This window comes from Melanotaenia boesemani, chromosome 9, assembly GCF_017639745.1.
Source record: "Melanotaenia boesemani isolate fMelBoe1 chromosome 9, fMelBoe1.pri, whole genome shotgun sequence".
Classification (NCBI taxonomy): Eukaryota; Metazoa; Chordata; class Actinopteri; order Atheriniformes; family Melanotaeniidae; genus Melanotaenia; species Melanotaenia boesemani.
Genome location: NC_055690.1, coordinates 37,687,386 through 37,701,483, shown reverse-complemented (window position 1 = coordinate 37,701,483; position 14,098 = coordinate 37,687,386).

Here is a 14,098-nt window from a genome sequence, read left to right as displayed (position 1 = left end):
CACCCTTCTGGTCGAGTGGTCCGAAAAAAATGTTCCCTATCCTGGAGTATAGGTGGATACATCTACCTGGGTCAAGGAGATCACTGCCTTCCACACATCATAGCCTCTCCAACCATGCTGATCCCTTCCACAGCTCACAGTCTGACACAAGTCTACCTGGAAGGTGGTGGTGGTCCCTCTTGGATACGCTAACTCCACCATACCTGTCCCAACACTTGTCCTGTGTGCCAATTAACACCTGCCTTCCTTTCCTTTCCAATCAGCCTTCAAATTCCCCACATAACCAAAGAATCAATAACACCAGGACAGCCGGTCCTACACACAACACACCCATAAACCTCCAGTTTCTCCACAGAGAACCTGGTCCCTCCATGTTTCTCTGGTCATCCTTGTGCTCAGATGCTACCCGTATCTGAGCTGTAAACCTTCTATCCCAACAGCTTACTCGTCCTGTGACCTTAATTCAGTGGATTGTAAAATTGCAACAACACTTATAAATGCACTTGGCCTACGATAATCAAACTAGGCAATTACCTTTTATCATTAGCTACTGTTATCCTACTATTATTATCTACTAAACCTTAGCGGGGAATTGGTGAGGATAGAAAAGATAGAATGGGTCAATAAAGCAGAGTTCTTGTATTGTAGTCTTGTGACCTTCGACCTCAAGGTAGACTGCCCTGAGATCAGACCTCCTCACCAGGGATTATTCTCCCCCTATTGGTGGGATTGTCTTCACCAACAAGCCTTGTCTCCTTTTTCTGTCTCAAGAGTTCCTCCAAATTTCTCCCTGGTTCCTCAGTAGGAGTACACTGGCTCCAGTGATACCATGTAGAGCCCTTGACCTGAGATGTTCTCTCCAGCACCCTGAAGGGTCCCATCCACCTGGGTTCTGACCACTTTCTTTTGATGACCCATAACAATACCCACTCTGCAGGGAGGGGTTTGGTTCCTTCCTTAGTTGTCTTCCAGTCTCTCACCTGGCATCCAAACCATGTAAGACTTTAAAGAAATGTTTGTTCTAAACGTGTTGAGCTGTAAACATGTTGCTCTGTAGATACCAAGACAACGTCACAGACCACTGCTACTGGTGGTCCTCCCCCTGAAAACCGTGGGTCTGGTGGTCTGAATGAGCTTTGAATGAAGCGTGTGCCCTCTGCAGGGTCATTAATAAAAGACCAAGCCATGGTAACCAGAAAGGAAGCCTGTCTCTATCTTTCTATATCCTTCTCCGTCCATCTCTTTAGACCAGGACCAGCTTTCTCTTTCTCTATCTCTCTTTGAACACCCTCGGCCTGTATGGATGGGGCTCAGCTGATCCCAGTTCTACTGGTAGCCAACCAGAGGCAGTGGAGGTCGGGTTCCTGAACCTGGGGAGGGTTAATAAGATGTTAATTAGTTTTAATGAATATCATGTTCTTTTTATTTCATGTTCTGTACGTGTATAGTCGTGTTTCTTTTGTTGAACTGGCACTGACAGATTTATTGATTATTCCAGACAAAGTAGTGATGTAATAACAGGTGTTTATTTTATACCAGAATGAGGCGGAGCAGCGTTCTACCAGGTGGAGCTTTCTTTACGGAGTCTGTATCAGACCTTTGACACACAGCTAATCTAAGCTAAACGTTAGCATGCTTCCGAGCAGGCTAGTCCTGGTGCATCAGTTACCATGGTTACTCAGCGGCATTCACATAAGCCGCGTTGATGGACGGAACTCTGGATTAAATGAGCAAGACTTATCAAGATAAACCCGGCTTTCCCACAATCCAGCTTCATAGAATACCTCTCACATAGTGTTGCCAACCCTCTGTCCCGAGACAAGCACCGGCTCCGCATCTTCCTCTTCCCTCCACACCCCTGCTAGGGTCCCACAGCGTATTGGCTTGAAAGTGGAGGCAACTGGATTTGGATGCTCCATTGGTCTTTCAGCTTCATATTTCATTGTAATATTATTCTTAAATGTAGTATAGCTTGTCAGGTTTAGTGTAGTGGAGCTGGTAATACCTACAGATTCCACTCGTAGCCGAACAACAACCAACCCTGTTATGTAGACAGCGACGTCACACCAAAATGGCAGCTCACTGTCTTTCTAGCTAGGTAAAATTAAGGAGTTAAATAGGTCATATCTGTGGTTTTAACTATTTTTAAAAACAGACTTTTGGCTGGATTTTTCTTCATGTATATTTGAGCAATTTCAGAGCCAAAAATTGCATGTTTCATTTCCACTTTAAAACCAGCTTCAGTGGCATTTCACCCAGTACAAGTTTGTTTTTATTGTACTACTTCTTTTAGCATTTCTTTTATATTTTGGTTTTTATTTCTTTTATTCCTGTTTTATTTCTATCTGATTTTATGTCTTTTAATTAAGACTTTCAAAAATAATGTGTTAATGACAGTAACTAATTTATGTAATTAATTACATTAAAAATTTTAACGCATTTTACACGAAAAGCATTGATCATTAATGATGGCAGAGGTGTCTAAAGGCCCATTTATCTGGAGGCAGAGAGTTTCATCCGTCTTCTGCATTGGTTACAAGCATAATTTGATCCGTTTTCAGGGATCTTACCTATCCAGTGCTTGACACAGAAGACGCAGCAATACCACCAGATATCGCAGGAGCAGTGCTGAGCAGAATAGATGACATGTGACCAGGAAAAGAAACAAACCAGTGTGCCCAATGTTGCCTCCTTCTTCCTGCTGTGAATCATGGCGGCTGTCGGTGATCAGCGGATCGGCTTTTCTCTCTTGCCACGAGTGTTTATGGAAAGTAGCAGGTTTTGATCTCATCATCACATATTTCCCCCAAAGTGTTGTTGGATGCGCTAGATAAATAGCTAACATAAGCTACATTCCTCAGTCTCATATCCATCAGATCCAAGTCACTGTAACTGAAACAAGGAGATGTCTTTTCTAAATCATCATCTTCATCTGGATTATTTACAGGCCACGATTATGGTGAAAGAAACTATAAACAGGGTCTGAGATAATATTCAGAGGAGCTCTCATCTCTAACACAGTAGCTGGCTGGTGGTAGACAGGGTTAATACTTTAGCTATGAAGGGGCCGGTCTAGAAAAGCTCTGATGGGGGACCAGGCAGGAGCACAAAAGAGATATGTTTTTAAGGTCTTGGTTTTATGTAATATTGAACGGATTATTACAACTAAAGTGATCATCATAATAAAGTAAAGAAAGGTCAGCCAAATAAAGCTTTGGTTGGCTCATTCTATTGATACAATACAGTAAAAACAATTTAAAAAATTTTTCAGGCATAGTTGCGAATGTGATGATTAATCACTGCAAAATTGGCTTGGCTCAGCTTGGCTTCACCACGTTGACATTGTGATCCTCTTCGTAGAACCCGTAAAACTATGTGCACATTTCATGACTTTCATGTGAACCTTTTCAGTGAAGTAGGAAGCAAACATTTCTGCAGTCAGCACAGTGGGAGGCTGAGCAGGAGGTGGAGATAGAAGAGAGTTAAACACCATGAACATGTCGTGTGTTGGGAGCATTGCGGATCTTGTTCTGATAAAAGGTTTTCTTTGCAGCCTTTAGGCTGGATGTGAAAGTTTCAGGTTTTTGCTGCTACTCAGAAAAGTCAGTGTGTTCTTTTGATTTGCACCACTTTCTTTCTGCAGCCCTGAGTCCGGCTCTGTGCTCCCTTAGAACCTCTGTGAGACATGGACTGGGAGGGTTTTGTCTGGCTGGTTTGGACACCAGAGGACAGAGTTTGTCCAGAGAGGAGGCGAGAGAGGAGCAGAGTGTTTCTGTAGCCTCATTAACAGACAGTAAGGAGAAGTCTGAGTGGGAAGGGAGGGTAGAGTAAACCTCATCAGACAGCTGTGTAGGTCTGAGGGATCTCAGGTTTCTGTGGTAGGACACCATTTTTGGAGCCACTTGAGTGACATGAGGAAGAAGACAGAGAATTTAACCAGGAAGTGGTCTGAGAGATGCAGCGGGGTGACGGACAGGTCAGCTGTGGAGCAGTTTCTGGTCAGTACCAAGTCAAGAGTATTACCAGCTTTGTGTGTTGGAGGAGTCTGAACCAGTTTGAGATTGAAAGAGTAGATGAGAGCCAGAAAGTCAGTCGCTGTGGTTTGTCAATGTGAATGTTCATGTCTCCCATGATAATTAATGGTGTGCCATCATCAGGAATGTCAGAGAGAATCATGTCCATTTCAGAGACAAACTCATCTATACTGCCACCCGGAGGCGGTAAATGACCAGAATGTATGCAGTGATGGTGTAGAGACCTTTACTGGTGATACTCAGGTGATGAGCAGGTAGCCATAGGACGGAGAGGTAAAGTTCCACTTTGTAGAAATAAGAAAGCCCGTTCCACCTCCTCGTCCAGCTGAGCGAGGTGTTTGGGTAAATTCTGCATTGAGAGAAAGGGCAGCTGGTGTAGCTGTGTTTTCTGGATGGATCCAGGTTTCAGTCAGGGCTAGGACCTGAATGTCAGAGAGATTTATCAATGATCTGATAAATTCTGTTTTGTTCACTGCAGACTGACAGTTCCAGAGGCCAAAGGTAACAGAGGGTGTGGCTGAGGTTTTAGCTTGTGCCCTTGCTTGGTGGACTCGCAGGTCTTTACCCCTTTGTGGTCTTTACCTGACGTGGGCTGACACAAAGACCAGTTGGCAAAGACCAGAAAGAGGGCCCACATTACACCCATTTTAAAGTCTCTGCACTGGCTCCCCGTCAGCTTCAGAATTGATTTTAAGATTCTTTTATTGGTTTTTAAGTCTCTTAATGGTCTTAGCCCACCTTATTTATCTGATTTGCTTTTATCTTATGAGCCCACTAGACCCCTCAGGTCCTCTGGTACTGGCCTTTTAACTGTTCCCAGAGTAAAAACAAAAACCCACGGCGAGTCCTCCTTTTATTTCTACGGCCCTCATATGTGGAACAGCCTGCCTGAGGACGTGAGGGGAGCACCTAGTGTGGATATTTTTAAAAACAGACTCAAGACCCACCTTTTTAGTTTAGTATTTTAATCATTACTTTTATTACTATTGTATTTATTCATTTCTTTATTCTTAATACACAGACTGTATTCAGCTTCTATTTATTTATCATTTATGTATTTGTTTTATCATTCTGATTCTCTTATTTCACGGGTTCTCTTATTTTATGGGTCTTAGCAATGTTACTATTACTTTTATACCCAGGTTGGTTTTTAGATTGTTTTAGATTTGATTTTACAGTGTTTTATCTCAGTGTTTCCCCACACCACTAGACCTCAGAATTTACGACAGCGTTTCCTTGGTCCTTTTAACTTGCATTTGCCCTCTGTGATGCTATTGGGTTGGGGTTCTGGGGGATTTTACTATCTGTAAAGCACCTTGAGTTGCTATTTGTATGCATGAAAGGTGCTATATAAATAAAGTTTGATTTGATTTGATTTGAAAGGCCCTCCATTCCGATAACCATTTTAGCTCCTGCTCCGAGGCAGGGTCTTTTCATGGTTCCATTGGAACTCTCATGACCTAGGGGTTTGGTCATCCGTTGCTATGCCCCTTATTGGAGTTCTGCTTATTTACTTCCGCTTCTTTTACTGATCACTCAGAATGTTCAACCAACCTGCTCCTCGGTTAGGAAAAGGTTCATTAATGGTACCAGACAGTTGCTGCCAGATGTTGGTACTGGAAAGTACCAGACATTGGTACTGAATGTTGGTACCAGACATTGGAATGAGACAGTACTAGAGAGTTTGTACTAGATGATGTTATCACACAATTGGTACCAGACGTTGGTACCACACAGTAGGTACCAGATGGTTGGTACCAGACGTTAATACTGGACGTGATACAGGAAAGTACCAGACATTGGTACCAATCAGTACCGAACAATACCAGATGTTGGTACCAGACATTGGTACCGGACGTTAGTACCAGACACTACCAGACAGTATCAAAGGCCTGAAACAGACTTTGGTACAAGTCAGTACCAGACAGCTGGTACCAGACGGTTGGTACTAGACGGTAGGTACCAAACGGTTGGTACCAGACATTAATACTGGGCGTGGTACAGGAAAGTACCAGACGTTGGTACCAGACAGTACCGGACAATACCAGATGTTGGTACCAGACATTGGTACCAGACGTTGGTACCAGACACTATCGGACAGTATCAAAGGTCTGAAACAAACTTTGGTACAATACAGTACCAGATAGCTGGTACCAGATAGTTGGTATCAGACATTGGTACCAAACAATTGGTACCAGTCAGTTGGTAAAAGATGTTGGTACCAGACAGCACCAGATGTTGGTACCAGACAGTTGGTTCCAGACAGTTGGTTCCAGATCTTGGTAACAGCGTCTGGTACCTACTTCCTGCTTCTGTCCCCTGCTGATGCTTGCTGCTTTGCTCTCCTCCTCTGATTGCATTTTTCAGCCAATATTCTTATTTTTCTAATCAAGAAACTTATGAGCAATGGTTCCTGGATACTTATTAATCACCTGGACTGTATTTTGGATACTACTATTTTTTTAAGACTCTTACAATCTAGTCAGTGTCACGTCAGCATGGCCTACAAATAGCAAAAGCCTTATCTACAGTTACTCAGGAGCTAAAGCTAACTAGCTGCAAGATGCCTCCCCTCTCTACAGATGACTATCACAAACTTCTACAGAGGATCAACATGCTGGATACAAAGATTCAACAGCTCGAGGTGAATGTGGAAGAGAATGGATTGTGTGGAAATAAAACAACTTTGCCTTTAATAAAAAACAGCGGACAAGATTGTGCTAACACACAGCTAATTAGCACAAACTTAGCTGGAAAGAAAAAGGAGGACAATGTACGAGGTAATAACTCTTTCACTATCGTCTTCAGATAGTCCTCCCTGGAATGCTCTTGGTGCAAAGCCAAAGAGTAAATCATCTCACAGGGAAATGTGAGGACGAGTAACAGGCAGAGCCCAATTTGCTGAGATTAGCGATGCGACCAGCTGGCCTGCTCTACCATCCAGACCAAGCACATCCTCAACCCCTCTCATTAGCTAGACACAGTCATGGCCAGATATCAGAAGGAAAACTAACTAATCCTCTCCACAACAAACGGACATGCAACTACAGAACAGGTTTGCACCACTGCTGCAGGATTCTGGATCTACATCTGATGATCAGAATGAAATCTCCCTACACACCGAGGTTAGAACAAAAAATAAAACATAAAAAAAAAGGCGACAAGAAAAGCAAATGGCTGGGCCTCAGACTCTGATTGTTGGTGACTTCGGTGTGAAAGACGTGAGAAATGTGTGTGGAAAACGTACAAAAGTACTGTGCTTCCCAAGGGTATGGTATCAGATGTGAGAGGCAAAATTACGCAAATTGTGGCAGCGCACCCAACTGTGGAAAACCTCATCCTGCATGTAGGGTCGAATGATGTTGTGAAACAACAATCTGAGGAGCTGAAGCAGGATTTTACTGAACTGCTGGAGAGATTCAGTAGGCTGTTTAGTCTGAATGCATGGCTGTTGGCTGTATGTACCACAAATCAAGTTCATTTCATAAACAACTTCAGCTTCTTCTGGGACCGCAGGCACTTTTTTAAGACGGATGGATTCTGCCTGAGCAGGTCAGGAGTGAAGCTGTTCGCCTCCAACCTGTTTTATTTTCTGAACAGACTCTGTTCCCTCGGACAAGGACAACAGACAAGAGAGACCAGACCAATGTGATAAGACAGAGCCTAGAGGAAACCTTAAGAGAAAACCACCTCAGTCCCTCCCGAAGAAAGCCCCAAAGCTCTCAGTGAGGACCCACCCCCTTCATCTCATCATCCTCTATCCAAGTCACCCTCCCTCCCCCCATCCTCCCCACCCCTCCTGGACTTCACGTCCCAGATGAAGCAGCTGGTCACTATTGTGACCAAACTAACCCCATGCCCCAGTATGCTTTTGTCCCCCATAAACCCCCCACCAGAGCGGCTAAAGGGGGGGCACCCAGCCCCTCCTGTACCACCATGCCAGCTTCATGTTTCGGATGTATGATGTGTGGAGGGTCCAGGCTGCATAGATAACAGCAGTCATGATTTTTTCCAGGTCCAGCTGGACCCCTGTTTATTAGAAGGTTCCAGAATCCAGAATATCTGGACTGTTTGGTAACAGAAGGAGAAAAGTAGCTCGGTCAGAACACAGAGAGCTGCTTTCTAAAAGGTTTCTAAGTAGAGTTAACATACCCTGTGAGCCACAGCGTGCCCCCAAACATAGGATAAACAATTCCAAACCCATTAAGTTAGCTTTATTAAATGTTAGGTCATTAGCAGGGAAAACATTTTAATTAATGATTTCATAGCTGAGCACAACCTTGATTTTATGTTTTTAACTTAAACCTGGTTAAACCAAAATAACAGAGCTGCGTCTCTTATTGAATCAACCCTCCCAACTTTAGTTTTATCAGTGAGGTCAGACTGAACAGGAGAGGAGGAGCAGTTTTATTTAATGAATCATTTCAGTGTAAGCAGTTATCTCTTAGAAGTTTGACTTCTTTTGAATATGTGGCTCTTCAGTTGAAAGTTTATTATAATATAATTTATTTAAATTTCTATAGACCACCAGGGCATTGCGCAGAATTTTATGATGAGTTTAGTGACCTGCTGCTACAATCTGTTTAGATTTTGTGTAATTATTGTTGGTGATTTTAACATCCATGTAGACAACCCTCAGGATAAGGAGACTAAAGACCTGAGTCACAGTCTGGACAACGGTGGGCTGACTCAGCATATAACAGAGCCCACACACATTAAAGGACACACTCTAGATTTACTGGTGTGGAAGGTTTGGACGTTTCCATGGTTACTGTGTGTGATGTGGGCCTGTCTGATCATTAGTGTGTTTTCTTTAAGATACGATTCCTGTTCACACTAATGTCTCCATGGAGGTGATCACAGAATGTGTATAACTAAAAAAAAGGAGTGGGATGTTTAACCAGGTCTTCTCTTTAACACCTGCCCTGTCAGGGCTTCAGCCAATGAGCTTGCTGCTAGTTTTAATGCTAACATGCTAAATATTATGGATGCTGTTGCTCCTGTTAAGGTGAAGGTTGTCTCTGGGAAGAAAAAGTCTCCATGGAGAAATTCCACACTGGCGAAAAATGGAAAAAGAGAGTCGGAAATCCGAGCGTAGATGGAGAAAAACACATCTACAGGTTTGTTATGACATAAAGAGAAACTTCACTCTTATAATTTACACCTGAGGAAAGCAGGAAGTCCTGTTTCTCTGACGTTATTACAGAAAGTGTCATAAAACTCGGGTCTTATTTGCTGCTGTGGACAGGATAACAAACCCTCTTGTATCAGTAGCACCTGAACTTTATTCCACCAAGGCTGCAATGAGTTCTTCACAAACAAAATCCAGAATATCAGACCAGCAGCTGGTTCATCAGCAGCAGGTTCAGGAGACACACTGGTCCATTAAAACCAGTTTACCCACCATGACACAGTTTAATCCATTAACAGCAAAGATCTGGACGACATCTTACATCAGCTGAACTCCTCTTGCTGCTTGGACGTCCTGCCCACAGGCTTCTTCAAAAAGGTCTCAAAGACTCTGGAGCCAGATCTGGTCCAGATTGTGAACTGGTCTTTAATTTTTCGGCGTCTTCCCAGAACTTCTAAAAACAGCTGTAATCAAATCTCTGCTAAAAAGGGACAAACTAGACACAAATGAGCAACTACAGGCCGATCTCAAATCTTCTGTTTCTAAGTAAGATCATAAAAAAGTTGTTTTTCATCAACTAAACGACTTTTTAACACAAAGCTGCGACGATGTCTTCCAGTCAGGTTTTAGACGGCACCACAGCACTGAGATGCTCTGACCAAAGTCATTAATGACATATGTTTGAATACAGATGATGGAAAAATGTCAGTCTTAATCTTACTGGACCTCAGTGCTGCATTTGATACAGTCGACCACAATATATTACTCCCGACTGGAGAACTGGGTGGCCTCTCTGGTGCTACACTGGTTTAAATCTTATTTAGAGAACAGGAAGTACTTTATATCAATAGGTAACTTTACATCTGAGCAGACAAGAATTACATGTGGAGTTCCCCAAGGTTCCATCCTGGGGCCTCTTCTGTTTAACATCTACATGCTCCCACTGGCACAGGTCATAAAGAACAACATTAGTTACTATAGCTACGCAGATGACACACAGGTTTATATTACAATGTCACCAGGAGACCGAGGCCCCGTACAGGCTCTTGGTAAATGTATTGAGTAGATTAATGACTGGATATATCTGAACTTTCTTCAGTTAAACAAAAACTAAACTGATGTGATAGTCTTTGGAGCCAAAGAGGAACGATTAAAGGTCACCACAGAGCTTCAGTCCATACACCTAAAAACCACCAACCAGACCAGAAATCTGGGTGTAGTGATGGACTCAGACCTAAAAACCACCAACCAGACCAGAAATCTGAGTGTAGTGATGGACTCAGACCTAAAAACCACCAACCAGACCAGAAATCTGGGTGTATTGATGGACTCAGACCTAAATTTTGAGAAACACATGAAGGGAACCACAAAGTCAGCCTACTATCAGCTTAGGAACATATCAAGGGTAAAAGATCTGATGTGTCAGCAGGACCTGAAAAAACTAGTCCAGCTTTCATCTTTAGTCAGCTTGATTATTGTAACAGTGTTTTTACAGGTTCAATCTAAAAAATCAATTAGACACCTGCAGCTGATCCAGAACTCTGCTGCTCCAGTCCTCACTAAGACCAAGAAAGTGGACCACATCAGTCCAGCTCTGAGGTCTTTACACTGGCTGCCGGTCCGTCAGAGGATAGACTTTAAAGTTCGGCTGCTGGTCTAGAAAGATCTGAATGGTTTAGGACCAACATCCTTCAGAGACCTCTTGACCCAGTATGAACCTACCAGAACCCTCAGGTCATCTGGATCCAGGTTCTTATCAGTTCCAGAGTCAGAACCAGACATGGAGAAGCTGCATTCAGCTTCTATGCTCCACATGTCTGGAACAAACTCCCAGAAAGCCTCAGATCAGCTGAAACACTCAGTTTATTTAGATCCAGATTAAAGACCCACCTGTTCTCTGCTGCATGGACTAGTTTTTATTTAGAGTCCAGATCTGGATCTGGTTCTTTAAGCTGGAATCATGTTTTAATCCTGTCTTTTCCCACACTGGAACTTTATTTCTTGCATTTTATCTATTTTATTTTAGCATCTTAGTTCTGTTTTTATTTCATTAACTGAATTTCTTTTAATCTTTTTAATCTCTCTTTTATTGCTTTCAGCACTCTACTGAAATGTTTTATGTAAAGCTCTTTGAATTGTCTTATACATGAAATGTGCTAAACAAATAAATTTGCCTTTGTATTTTTAATATAATTGGTATTAGACATTGTCAAACGATAGTAACAGACGTTGGTAACAGATGGTGGTACCAGACTTCCAACAAGACATTTTCACAGTGAAATAAAAGAGATGAAGAACATTTGTTAACAGTGATGTTCCCTTAGGGGAAAATGCTGCGTCTCACCGGGAACACGCTGTGTCTCAATCCGCAACAGATTCCTGCTGTGGAAGTTCACATTGAGTTCATCCGTCCCTAACTAAGGAGAGGCCATCTGTCCTGTGTGATTGTGAGAAAGAAGGGAAAAGTTTGTGACGCTATCTGGAAAAGTTTGTGACTGTGTGTGGCGGTAGCACGCTACATGGCTAACTAACTAGCGTAGCGGGCTAACAGCGGATACGCTAACAACAACCGACCAAATAACAACTGGGAATCATGGGTCCAAAGAGAAGCCCACCGACAGAAGAAGTCAAGGACATTAAAAAATCACTCGACTTCTTGTCAGAGGAAGTTACTGCTGTCAGGACACAGCAGAAACAGCTTCTGGGTCTGTTAGAAGAGGTGAAAATTCTTCGCCTCCAGAACACCGAGAAGGACAAACGGATCAGAGACCTGGAGCAGAGGGTGGACGACCTGGAACAATATTCCAGGATAAATGATGTGGTCATTACTGGATTACACATCAAACCACGCTCGTATGTGCGTGCAGTGGCCGGGGGCAGCAAGGAAGATCCTGGGGAGCTGGAGCAGCTGTCAGCTGAGCAACAGGTGGCTGCCTTTCTCCAAACCAAAGGAATAAAGCTGGACCTGGACCACATAAAGGCATACCACCCTTTACCCAGGAGGAGCAACAGAGACAATCCAGTGACCATCATGAGGTTTGTTAACAGAAAAAATAAAATGGCATTGCTAAAACAGGGTAGCAAACTTAAAGGAACTGATTTCTACATAAATGAACACCTAACAAAACGGATTGCCGACATAGCCAAGAGAGCAAGATATCTCAGGAAACAACACAAAATTCAGCAAACTTGGGTAACCAACTCCAAAATCTTCATTAAATTAAACGGAGCAGCTGAGGAGGCCAAAACTATTGCAGTGAGGAAGATTGAGGAGCTGGACAAGTATCAGTAATTATAATGAAGGAAACCATGATGTAATATACAACTTACATTTTCTCCGCCATGTCTAAAGAATCAAATACAACTACACAAAATCATAATAACGAAACAGATCAACTGGAGAGAATTTATCAACGACAACAATTGGTTCTGGACTCATTTGAATATACGGAATATAATGCACAAGACATCGAAGCTGAATTTGATCCTGACAATAATTTCCTTTCAACCCTGAGCAATAATTGTCATTACTACACCAATGATCAGTTCAACAGTAATATTATATCACAGAACAAACTGTCAGTTATTCATTTCAACAGCAGAAGCATGTATACTAATTTTAGTGCAATAAGAGATTATTTGCAGAGCTTTGTACATCCCTTCAGTATAATAGCTATATCTGAAACCTGGTTTAATCAAGACAAGGGATCCGACTTTGATATTAAAGATTATGAACTTATTTATACAAACAGACAAAATAAAGTAGGGGGTGGGGTCACACTGTTTGTGCACAATTCAATAAGATATTTGGTGTTGAAGAATATGTCAATAGCACTGGATAATATAATGGAATGTATAACAATTGAAATTTGCAATGAAAAGAAAAAAATATTAATTTGAGTTGTGTAGATAGATCACCGGGGTCTAGTGTGGATGTCTTTAGTGAATGGATGGAGAAACTGTTCGCTGGAATTAGCACTAAAACACTATTCATTTGTGGGGACTTTAATATTGACCTGCTAAATCCAAATAAACACAAACTAACAGATGATTTCATCGATAGGATGTACAGTATGGCACTATTTTCAACAATCTCTAGGCCAAGCAGGATCACAGCTCACAGTGCCACTCTAATTTATAACATATTCACTAATAACTGGTCAAACCCTGCAACAAATGGACTATTGATCTGTGATATCACTGATCACTTACCGATCTTCACAATTTATGACTGTAATTTCAGTAAACCTAAAAAAAACTAAACAAGTAAACTATATACGATTACGAAATGAAGACACAATTAACCCTTTTAATATGGACTTAAGTATGCAGGACTGGGGACTTATTTGTGGAGAGGTAGATGTGGACAGAGCTTATAATAGTTTTTTGGAAACTTTCACATCCTTGTATAATAAGAACTGCCCCATCAAAGCTCGCGATGAAAACAATAGGTATTTCAAATGTCCATGGCTAACTAAGGGCTTACAAAATGCATGTAAAAAGAAAAATAATCTTTACAAGACCTTTCTTAAAGTGAGAACTATAGAAGCAGAGAATAAATATAAGTTATATAAGAATAAACTAACCAGTATAATGAAGACAAGCAAGGAATTATACTATAAAAAATTATTATATGAAAGTAGAAATAATATAAAAGGAACTTCGGATATATTAAACAGTTTAATTACTCATCAATCTAAGAAGATTTCCTATCCTGACTATTTTGTTGTATCAGATACTGAAAACTCTAACATGAATGAAACAGTGAACAGTTTCAATGTTTTTTTTGTCAATGTGGGTCCAGCCCTAGCATCAAAAATCCCGGATCATAAAACAGAGTTAAACATTGAAGTAACAAACAGTAATTCAATCTTTTTGTCTGCTGTCAGTGAGCAAGAAGTGATAAATGTCGTCAATAAATGCAGGAATAAAT